Source organism: Haliaeetus albicilla, chromosome 13, assembly GCF_947461875.1.
Source record: "Haliaeetus albicilla chromosome 13, bHalAlb1.1, whole genome shotgun sequence".
NCBI lineage: Eukaryota > Metazoa > Chordata > Aves > Accipitriformes > Accipitridae > Haliaeetus > Haliaeetus albicilla.
In genome coordinates, this window is record NC_091495.1 from 11,771,845 (window position 1) to 11,784,313 (window position 12,469).

At 41.6% G+C, this 12,469-nt stretch overlaps 1 long non-coding RNA gene across 1 annotated transcript; it reads right to left on the bottom strand.

Moving 5' to 3' along the window:
• Nucleotides 1–12,111, bottom strand: LOC138688570 (uncharacterized). The gene is made up of 5 exons (XR_011327443.1): nucleotides 11,816–12,111; nucleotides 8,005–8,422; nucleotides 3,892–6,556; nucleotides 2,501–2,669; nucleotides 1–2,403 (listed from the first exon to the last, which is right to left on the bottom strand). It is a non-coding gene; the product is annotated as an uncharacterized lncRNA (long non-coding RNA).
• Between the last annotated feature and the right edge of the window lie 358 nt (nucleotides 12,112–12,469).

The following is a 12,469-nucleotide window of genomic DNA, read 5'->3' on the forward strand; positions in this document are numbered from 1 at the left end:
TCTGAAGAACAGAAGATTGGTAGGAAAGCATTTTTATGAGAAATAAAATGTGCCTTCCTGTCAGGGAGGAAGGGAGTTGCAGGGTGCTTGAGAAATGGAAAAAAAAATGCCATTAAACCCCGATATGAATAAAGATCAGGTGAGAGAGGATGTCACCCTGTGGCCTTTGGAACTGTATTTCTGCTGCCTCCTGAAATTATGTTTTCCTGAAACAAAGGAACAGTGTTATGGAAAAGTGGGTGCCAGGTATGTTAGGAAAATGAGACACAGCGAAGCGGATAAAAGAGACAAAGACAATAGCAATCATATGCAATAAAGTGAAGGCAGCTGAGGTCTGAGACAAAGGTGAATATTCTGAGCCAGCAAGATGACTGAAGCAGGGGAAGGAAGGAGGGAAAGGTGATTCACAATAACATTTGAAAGACATTGGCTTGAATATTTATCAATGTCACAGCAAACTTAGCTTGGCAGCCTTGGTGGCTGACTTTGTTCTTTTAGCGATTTCCCACCCTTAAGATGACAAAGAGGAATGTGGTTCGAAGTACAGCTCTTAAACGTGAGTCAAATGCAACAATGCTTAGGCTCACATGCCAATTACATAGGCATTGTCATGCAATTTTACAGCTTTTCTATAGACATAGCTGAGGTATTTACTTGTATCAGTATCCAACGGAGTGCATTCTAGTCTAAGCAACGTGGACTGTTGTACATTACAGTGATGTGGAGGCAATACGCCCCTACCACGCAACAGGACATGCAGAAAATTCTGTGCAGCTGCATCAAGTACCTCACTTGCTACGAGTCCATTCAAATTACAGTCTAGGTCCTATGCCCTGGTCAATGATTCTACTACATCTTTAGTTTAGAAATAGCTAAAATAACTCTGAAGTGATTAATCTACCTGATTGATGATGGATACAAAAGTACTCAAATAATTTTTTTTTTTTGGCTGATAGCGAAGGTCTAATTTATACTGCTTTCATAAGAGCTATTTCTGCACATACATAATAGTATTCTGAAGTGGCTGGTTCCTGAAGGTTAAGATGCAGGTACTATTAAGTATCTTAGAGAAGTGCCAAATCAATAAATTTCAGGGCTATACTCAATGCTATATCCCAACTTCTCCAAAGTTAAAACCGCAGTCCAACTCTTATCTATAGGTGAGGACAGATCAAATGTCACAATATAAAAAGACAGAAAAAGGACCAGGTCTGCTCTTGGTGACATTGGTAAAAGTGGAGTTAACTCCAGATGTCATACTGCTGTAACCAAGAACTGAATTTGGCTATTCGTCTTGAATCAATGCTATCAATAAAAGTCTGCCAAAAATAACCAACTGGTAAATATTAATTTAAACAGAAAAATTGGAAATCAGTTTCACACTGAGTTGCAACATGGGGCCACTGCATGCTGGCAGTAAGAGAATAATGATGCAAAGTGCCAAAAAAATACCTGGAAAGCATTACTTCTGTGTGACATCCAATAAAGATGCTGCACACACCCCTACATTTTTCAGCAATTAAATATCTGCAAATGAAAGTGCTCTCTTTCCCCAATTCCCTGTCTGCAGTGGCCAAAATTCGGCCCAGCAGTGCTGTAATAGAAGTTTTTCAGGGTGGCCCCTCTGCACAACAGCTGTTTCGCAGTCTGATAGTAGCGTCTCCAACCAGCTGCTTCAGTTTGCTCCTGGCTGTCACTGCTATAGGTTAATAGCAACAGAGGCAAGAGAAGGGCCTAGGCCAGCATAAAGCAGAAATAACAAAATTTTCTGCCAAAAGGGAGTATGGGATAAGAACTTTAATGGGCAAGCAAACAAAGAATCAGACTGAAGCCTGAGGCGCTTCAGTGTGTTGGCAACAGACAAGCAGTCCTGGAACAAGTGCAGCCCAGAGTCTCAATTTGAAATGACTGTGTGGCCCCCGTGCCAAAAAAGTTTGGCTCTGTGTATACATGTGTGCATGTATATCTATATCCCCACACCAAATATGTAGTTGTGATAATCATGTAGCAAATTACAGAGCCATATGATAAACTGCATGTGCCTTTGACCACCTCACCTGCCCCCTGCCAGCTAATCCATCTCCATTTGGATTTACTCTGTCATTCCAAACGGAGGCTTTAATCCTGCAAACACTTATGTGTATGCTTAACTTTAAGCACTTGAACAATCCAGTTGAAAATAAGTTCGGCTGCATGTAATTCCAGCATCGGCTCTAGGTGCGATCGTAGTCCTTCCTTTTACGTTCATTGGATGCAGTGCGGGCTTGTGATTTCTTTTAGCTGATAAGACACCACCTCTAGCACTGGTGCTGACTTCTGGTTTGGTGTATGCTGTGGATAAATCTGTATTACTCCACTGGCTTCAACAGTGTTACACCAATTTACACCAACTGAGAATCTGCCCTGTTGAGAAAGAAAAGCCATAAGGATTACTAGACCTAATCTACCAACACTAGGTGAGTATCAGTCCAAGCATAAAATGAGGGCAGGGTGCAAGTACCAGATTTCTTATTCCCACAAGATGGGGGTGCAGACTGATGGTGGTGCTCTACCGTGAGATCTATGCAGCCACCCTTGTTTCATGAACGTAAAGGAGGTCTTGCAGAGCTTCCATCACCTGTTCTTTCATGGCTTCAGCTCCAGATTTTCTCTCTGTCCCCTTCCATAAACTGTGCAGAAAACAAAGAGAAAGGCAGCAGAAGAGAACTGTAATTGTATACTGCAAAATAACATTCATAAGTCACACAAACACTAAACCCTACGTATAATGAATCTGTCCTTTAGGGACAGTCCTTTCCATGTCATTGTCTGGTACTTATGTTGTTGTTCATCTAGCTAATTACTGCTTTGAAAGGTATAGTCCTGCTGTCATGCCTAGATTAGCAGCAAGTGTTTGGCCAGCTACTTTCTTGTCACAGTTGATAATTATTTAATGAGTTCTGTTCTTCCCTAGGAAAGCAAGATTGGGATAGAATTGGACTTATTTTATCACAGTAGCATTGCTGCGCCTGTTGGCAGGTTTGACGGCAACAGTGCTGGATTTCAGTAAGACAGAAGAAGAATTTCCATAAGTAGTTCCTGAATCAGTTGGAAGCAATGGGGAAATTAATAGTAATGAGTCAATCTCAATAGATACTGACTCATTACTATGTTAGCTGCCAGTCTTTCCTGCAGCTGTAACCATGCTGGAAATTGGGTGATGCTCTTAGCTAAAAGAAAAGCTATCATAAGATAGTACAATATGTTGCTAAAATGGGAAACCTAACTTTATATCTCCAGATTTCTCCATCTACAGGGGGCCACTGAAGTCACATTATAATTTTTTTTTTGCAGTAGAAATCTACTGATAAATAAAAGAGTGTCATCAACAGGACCATATGGACCCTTTCTTCAGATCACCTGTCTGGAAGAACATTTGGAGCAATGAAGGCAGATAAAGAAACTTTGTACTGATACCAGGTTAGAATGGCACTGGCAAAGGCTTATTGTATGTGTAGCTACCTGCTGCAGTGGAGTATATTTTAAAAGCTCTGTGGTAATGGTTCCCAGTTATTTTCCCTGCCTGTCTGGAAATTTTCAGAAATAAACAGAAAACTGTATACAGAAAATGATAACTTCTTGAAAGATGATTTAAAAAAATACTTAAAAAATACCTGATCAAAATAAAGATGTTACATTTGTATTTTCATTCCAAAATGTATTTTAATTCAAATGTTTTAAAAATTTCAAAGTCAAAGCAAAGCATTTGGGTAAATCTTAAATACTTTTTTTTCTGTTAGCATTTTACTTCAAGAAAAACTTGGGAAGAAATTTTATTCTGTTTCAGAATAGGGAAAACACTTTCAAAAAGGTAGAATTTCCCACAAAATGGAAACCGTAGTTCCTGCTTACCTTTACTGTTTCCACTTGCACCGAGTTGTGTTTTTTCTTCCTGAAGCTGTACAAAACTTCTAGTTCTTCAAGGCCATAAAACATGGGGATCTTTTTCTTTAAGGTTACATATTCATTTTGAACTCATGTGCAGTCCATTCCCCTATCCCTAACTCTCTCTCCAAAACATGATTCACCTGGGTATGTATGAGATACACAGGTGGGTATGTCTGTCACTTGCTTTTCCTAGAAATGGCACTGAGTCATCAACTAACTACCACCAGACAATGCCATGATGTCCTACATTGAAGTGTCTCCTATATGGCCACATCACTCAGGACAGCAGTGGTAGCCAGACGGGGAAAGGTTGGTTTGTCTGAAATAAATGACCTGAAAAGCTGGAGGACTGCTAGTCTCAGCAAACTGCTCCTATAAACAGCAGGAGCAAGTGAACTCTGAAAACATAAGAATTTCTTGTTAAGCAAGCACCCCCAGTAATGCTAATAAATAATAATAACTTATTCAAAGTATACAAAATAGACAACATCTGACTTTTTTATTATTATTAAATCTAATATTCTTCCAAGCAAGACGGTTTCTTAGCTGTCATATTTTCAGAATTTTCCCATGTCCATTTTCCATTAGACCACTTAAAACACAGATTTTGTATTTTAAATGGTCTAATCCTAAACTCACCAAAAACAGTGAGGAATTCCTATACTGACTCCAGTGGCTTTTGCATCAGGTCAGAAGTATTGAAGTTGCCTTCTCCTCATAGTCTTCATCACGAGTTCTGTAAGATGTATCCTGACACGGTAAGCAAAAGTTTTTCCAGGAAAGCAAATTCAAATGTAATATGTTATAAATATTCAGGCTCAAAAGGGCATTAAAATACATGTTTCAAGTAATCTGTGGAAGAAATCAGTCTTGGTTTAAATTATGTTCCTGATAGGAGATTTGAATTTCTTACTGAGAACTGAATGATGGTCTCTCTGTGGCAGACTGGATTGTTCTGTGAAGAACACTGAGTAGATAGCATGGTACATTCATGGCTACAAACACCACTGCTGCTGCAGTTTAGTAATCAGCGCTTTCACTTTTTTCACAACAACATGTCAACTAGTAGTGTAGAAGTTAATGGATTTATCAACAGGTCTATTACTGCATTTGTCTTGGGTCTGACATTTATGTGTATTTTTTTGCTCCTGTTACTGGATATGGCACCCAATGCATTGTTATCTGTTAGCAAGCATATATACCAATTTCTTTGGGGTTTCTCTATGCTAGTAGACTAAGTAGGTTATGTTCTGTGCAGATTTATTTGCAAAAGGTTGTACAAAGCTGCTGAAAAGAGATTCTATGCCAATGAGGTTGTTGCTTTTGCAGTTTAACACTGGAATTTATTTTTTCTATACACACATTCATATACAGAGCCGTGGCTTCACTCTGGATGCCATTTTCATTGCAGATAACCAGTTACTGAGTCACTCCTGAAATGTGAGGAGGTTTCAAGTGATGTAATTCTTGCTTTACCTCCCTAACTTGATATATTCTGTATTAAACTCACCGTCATCCCAAATGAGGACCATGTCATCAGGGAAAGAGGTTTAGTTGGTTATCTTGACACGTCTTAAGATTTTATCAAGGGTTTGGATAACCTGTACTTACTGAAGTAAGGCAGCAAGGGCATCCCTACCTCTGGTATATTCTTTACCCTTCCTTGCTGCCTCACTGGCTGAGCTATGCCGTGATGTTTGCAGAAGGGATACAGCACCAGAGAGGAGTCATTCATGCAAGATAAGGCACCAAACAAAGCCTAAATCCAAATATCCTCTAGTCTGGAGAGAGTTTAGGGCTGGATTTGCATCTGATCTTTGCTGCCATTTTCAAATGTATGCATATTTTCACAATAAGCTACTTTTGCCTGTTTCTCCTACCAGAAAGTGTATATATATATATATATATATATATATATATATGGCTGCATGCTAAAAGGAATATCAGAACTAGTGTTATAAATGGCTACTAATAATCTATATGTTGAACATATTATCCTCTTAATATTTCCATCCAGTCTTTATCTATCTCTACCCATCTCTCTATATACATGTAACCAGAGTGTTTGGTGATGTTCAAGGTGGCGTAAGAGCTTTGGGGTTTTTTTTAATCCAGAGGTTGGTCTGAACCTGGACTCTAGAAAAGGCCCCGTCTATGCTTTGCTGGTTTTCCACATACTTTGTGCAATCAGGTTGAAACAGGATTTACTTGTCACTAGTAAGATGCACAACTCCAACCTGAATGGGGAAGGACACCCCACAGCTGTACAGTCACAAGCATATCACATTATGTGAGAGTGTCCCCATGTCTAGCCAGTGTTAATGTGCATCCCTCTTGCCTCCTCCAGTAAATCTATCCCCTTGTTACCTTCTCTCACTTTTGGCACTATGGCAGAAGAGTTTAAGCCTGTTAGGCAGTTCTTGTCAGGCAGACAATGTCTGAAGGAACTTCACCAACTAGAGATATCATAAAGTTAAGGGGCAACTCTATTGTGTTTTCTGCAGTTGTCCAGGGAAATGGAAAACAAGAATCACGAGTGGTTAGAATGAAATCCTTGTCTGCTCTATGTCAGCGCAGGATGACTCCCAACAACAGTTTTTCTATGTGTAAAAATCAAAAGGAGTTCTGTCTGCAGAAGAAATACAGGAGAAGAGTAAGCAATAGCTAATTGCTCTGTGGATAAACTAATTAGCAGTGCAAAATGCAAGCAGCAATAATACCCTTCCATTCAAGACATTCTCATCTTATTTCGAACTGAGCATGCATGTGGTAATGTTTTAAAGCACTGAACATTTACTCATTTGACAGGGGTGAATGACACAGAAGTCAGCATCTTGTGATCAACAGGAAAAGAAAGGAAAAGAAGAACACTCGCTATTCTGATGTCATCTCCCATTGTTATTGTTGTTGTTCCTCCAAATAATGGAATTCTGGAAGCAAGACCATAAATCTCAAAGCTCAGCATTGTCTCATTCGGAGATCAAGGTCCTTGTTGCTGATTGATTCATGCATTTTTCATTTGGCTAGCTAATATCCTTTAAATGGAACAGACACTTAGGCAGTGAAACTGGAGCTACTTTCCCCTCCCCCCCGAGAATTTAGCATATAAGGAAAGCAATTTCTTGGATGATTTTTGGTAGAAAATACCAATTATGGAAAACAATGAATATTATTCACTTCAAAAGTCTAACATTAATTTTCTCTGCAATAAGCCTGGTGCTATTGTGCATTAAGAGCACTCAGCTTTTAAGGTTAGATTGTGGTACATTTCTCAAGTTGAATAATACCTAATTCTTTGAGTTATCCCATTGGAATGAAGTATTAAGACATCACTTGACAAGGGTAAGAGTATCACAATCTAGCCCTTAATGAAATTTGTAGAAGCTGAGAGTGTCCTCTACCAGTCCGTAATCCATATTTTTCTATTTTTATGGATATGTTCTACCTTCATTTGTAATCTTTACACAGCTGTATGATAATGGCCCGATGTAGCTACTTATATTTCCCTACAACTTTAATAATTTTAAAGCTGTCTGAGATTGTACAAACAATACAATCATAGAAAAGTTGTATTTTCTTCAAAATTTTAAATGTTAATTTGTTATATAAACATTATAAAGAATAATTTTTAAAAAATGCAGGTAAAATAGCTGTTCAGGAATCACAGAACTCACTAGGCTTGACATGGGATGAAGAGAGAGTACAGACAGCTTTGGTCTAAGTTTTTTGTTTTTTTCTTCAGACCTTTAGGTAAATTCCAGTTTATCTCAGGCTTATGATATAAATCTCAAAGAGTGTTGATGTCTTTCCTCTTTGATCCTGCTTCAGTCTGGCCACATTGCCAGTTCTTTAGAAATCTCGCCCTCCTGCTAAATATGAGGATTCCTCCAGCATTCCTAAGCAGTGAGATCCCAGGTCTTGCAAAGAATAATTTTTCTTACTGTTTTAGACACAAAAGTGTATGTTGAACCTGTACTACCTCCCAAAATATAACCAAAAAGATATTTGGACTGGTGCTTAGCACAAGCAAAATCTGAGGAGTGCACAGTATTGAGATCAAAATAGCAACTCCAATACCTCCATCCATTTGGTAGCAACATATAGTGCCTGATGGAAGACAGGACTGTATCTGAGGTAGCCCCTTGCCGTTCATGTTTCAGGAGGATTCCCACTAAAATTTGCTTTCAGTGAAAATATTTCATGCCTTATGGCACATTGAGGTATTTGCCATCAGCACTCAAACAGTGCATTGGGATTCCTGTGCTCACCCTTCCTGAACTGGGGTTTGGGCTCAGGATGACTCCAGTGTGGTCAGAGGGAGATGAGAAGGATAGAAGTGATAATGGACTTCTGGGAATCCTTGGAAAAATTTGAAGAAACCCATGGGTGACTCCATTTCCATGGCTGAAGGGGCCTTGCCAAAATGCCTGCTTTCCTGGACATAACGGGCTGTTGGGAACTGTGCATCAGCAGCTGAGATGTACCCTTGTTTTGTCTGGAAAAAAAAAAAAAGTAGGAGTGATCAAAACAGCTGAAAGAACTTTCCATTAGAATTAATTCAGTCATCAAAAGAGAAATCTGACAACACAAAGAAAGGAATGGTGAAAGACCTAAACAGTGTGAATAGAGAACAGTAAGTTAGAAAGAACTGTAAAATGCTGAATGGTGCCTTTGGAGAACCATGCTGCTCTTCTTCCTGCTGTCAAACATCCCACTAAGAAAAATTAAAATATCTGATACATTCTGGACTAGAGAAATAACTCATAGATCGGGGTTATATCTGTAATTAAAGGAGGAAGAACATGACATTTAAGCCAAAAGACAGGGAGATTGCTAAGGATGACACGTATGGAAAGAATATAATGGACATTCTGCAGTATCATGCCCGGCATTCACTGGGCTCAGAGCTTTGCTGGTTGAGGTAGGTCCATCTCCACATGCTGAGAGAAGAGCAGCCATGGGACAAGGAAAATTTTAACATCCGAGCAGAGTTCTTATAGCAGTGTTGGGTTTTCTGAGCAGAAAGAAGGGCAAGAGGATCTGACCTTCTTCCTGCTGGACTCCAAAGGTTGTTTCCTGCTTTGTCAGAACATCGCATCTGACATTGCATCTGTGCTGGTGTTTTTAGAAAGGTTGTTATTCTGGTGGATACTGGAAAAGAGATTAAACTCTTCTGGAAACCGTGGACATTCTCTGTAAAAATGAACTGCTGGAGGAGAGTTTTCAGTTTGTTTTTCTTTTTCCTTTTTTACTTTCCTCTTCTCTGAATTTCCTTTCAGGGAGGGGAAGGTAATTCTCTGAACTCCATGACTAACTTCTCATGTCATTTGTTGATTCTTCCTTCACACTGAGGAGAAACTGGGAGGGTTCCAGGCCTCAGTTCCACAAATCATTTAAGCATGCATTTAAATGCCTCTCTGTTCAGCCATGCAATTGAAACACCTGCTTTAATCCTGCAAGTACCCATTTAAGTTTACAGCAAATAAGCTGGATGGGCAAATAAGGACCTAAGAACTGGGTCTGAACCCTATGGAAAAAACTCACACCGGCACCAGTAAGCCCCTAAAATTACAGCTCCCCTTGCTAAGTTTTGTGATAAATAGTCCAACATCAGAGAGGTATTTTCAGAGGAAGGTAAGGGGCAGGGGGCGAGGGGGGCAGATGACAGGGAGCTGTGTTGCGGCTGTCGGGCCTTGCTGGCCCCCAGCACCTGTATCCACTCCTCTGTGCTGCAGCCCTGGGGAGAAACCCTACAATAACAAACACAGCTGCACCTGTGCAAACATCCTTGGTTTCATGTTTTCTTGGGGCTACTGTAGCAATAGCAATTTAGCATAAAAGAAAATACCAAGTTATGTAACAGCCTCTGTGGGAAACTGCTCTGCCTTGTTTTATTGAGGTAAATACTAATGTTAGTGATATCTTCTGACTTTGGGTTACTTTTTTATTAGTGCACCATGGGCACGTGGGAGCCTGAAGAATTAGCTACCCCAATTAATAATAAGATGTAAAATACCATGAGTTGGTCTTTAAACCTAATTTTATTGATTTCCAACTTTTATTTTATAAATTTTATTCAGCAATGTTTTTATGTCTTTTACTCCTGAAATTATAGATCTTTCTGGAGCTTCTTTAACCCAGCCTGTCTTTTAGACTTTGTCTGTCTGAATGGACTTAAATCCAGTGCAACAGGTGTTGCTAGACGATCTCCAGTCCCTTCAGCCACATTGCCCATTTTCCCTGTATTCCTTCCATATATAGGTTTACAGGAGGGAATTTCCTATAACTTCCTGACATCATCTAGAATTTGCACTGACGAATTTCAGCATTCTTATCCTCATCCACGTTCACCTTTTCCATTGGTTTAAGCATAGATTAAGTGCTCCCTGCCTGGACAACTCCCTGAAAGGAGCAGGGCAGAAAGGTTTGGTCTTACCTCACTTTAGCAGCCCATAAATATCAAGGAGCAATTCCTTTGGCACTGGTATTTTCTGTGCTTGGTGACAATTCGGACAGCTGGGGTGGAACTGGCAAAGCCTTTGGCATACTCATATGAAAAATACCATTTTTCTGCATAAGTTCCAATCCATTTTCAGGCTCAAATTCCAAACCACCTGAAATGAAAAATGTAAGTTATCCAGCTCTCACACACACAGGCTCAGTGAAATCAGAGGGTTGAGCTATGTGAGAAAGATTTCTTTGTGCGTAGTTGAGACTTGAAAAGAAAGCCCAATATGAAGAAAACAAGTTAGGCAATTTTAAAGGTGCAAGGCAGACCCTCATATAATGCCACTTGAATGCTTTTTATTTCTAATAAAAAATTTCCTTTGTTGCTTTTTAATCAAATGCTTCTGTAATCTGACTGCTTTATTCAGATGCTTTCCAGTCCTTCTGTAAAGGCTGGAAATCCAAGTAACAACATTACATGTGGGCCCGAGTGAGAAAAGTAGCTATTTTTCCAGAGAGGCGCAAAGAAGACCTAAACCCACCACTGTCTCTTAGTGCATGCTGACCTGTCTGCCTCCAGGGTTCAGTGGTTCACTAGAAACTTTAGCTGCAAGCTCCAGGACACTGGATTTTATTCTGCTTTCCTGAAGGCCTGTGGAACTCAGTGCAAACACAGATTACTCCAAGCTTAGTTGTGAGGCTTTACTTCAAAATCCTAGCAAATGTACAGCAATTTTCCACATGCCTTGTCAACACTCCCATGGCTTCAGTTTCCTTGATGAGGGGATGAGTTGTTCATCCAGAAGTGCAAAAAGAATTAAAATTTGCCACCTCCCTCTTATTTCTGCTGGTGAGGCCAGAACAGAGTTAGCAGTCAGCAAATAACTTGCAGGGTGTTGGTCTGGGATCCTGCGCACATTTACTACTTGGGGCACTAAAGCCACAGTGAGAACTAAACTACTCTTATACCCAGCAGCTGATATAAAGTCCTGATATGAAACTTGCTGTTTATGTTAAGTAGTGTTTCTGAAAAGCGTTGGCATATACATTTGATGTTTTGCAGAGGACTGGTATGTTATTCAGTTGAATGCATTCCCATTTCCACTTCTGGCTGTGACTACATTAAAATCTAAACCTATGCAAAAGTACGCTACAGTGATAGAAGCACCGTTATGTGGGGATTACTGCCATGCTATTTTGCCGCTTGAGGTGATTCTTAAATCTGTGCAGTAAGAGTTTTGGCACAGAGCCTTACGGTTTGGGTTTTTTTTTGTTTGTTCTTCGTAACAGTGGTTCGCCAGCGGGCCCAGAGACGCATCGGCTGTTCGTACGCTGCAAAACAAGCGGCGCCAGCGAACGCCCCCAAGCACTGGCGCTTTGGGCACGTTCCGCTATTAGTGGAGACGCAGCAGCCGCGTCGTCTCCGCCGGGCCAGGCTCACCTGACGGTTCTGTGTCCTCCTTCCCCAGGTGGTCCCACGTCGGCACGGCAGCAGCTCCCCTCATTTCAGGGACGGCGGGCAGTTTTTCGGAGGGGATCAAGCAGACAGAGAGCGGCCGGGAGGTGACTCCTCCGGGTTGCCGTGCCACCGGTGGGCCTGCAGCCCGCTGCGCGCTCCCCTCGGAGGCGGCGCGTCCCACCCGGCGCCCCGCGGCAGCCCTGAGGCCCGGGGCGGCCCGGGCCCTCCGAGCAGCGCCGGGGTACGGCGGGGAGGCTGCTGGGGCGCGGGGTGCCTTCCTCCGGGCGTACTAACGTGCGTGCGCCAGGGGCGGGCAACCCCAAATTCACACTCTCCTGCCAGGCTGGGCCTGCGTTTTATTATCGCTTGCTGACATCTGCTGGCTACGGCACGAATTATTATTTCGGAGGGCCGCCAGGCAGGGACGAGGAGCCGGCCTGGCCGGGGGAGGCCTTCCCCGGGCAAGAGCCAGCGGCGGCCGCCCTGAGGAACCAGGCCCGACGACGAGCGGGCTGTTGCAGACCTCCCCTCAGGGGCGGCACGGCCGGGCGTGCCAGCGGGTGAAGGGGGCCCAGCGCCCGTCTTTTGTGATAGTCCCCATTTTGGGTTTTTTTTTAATGGAAGGTCCCTTCTTTC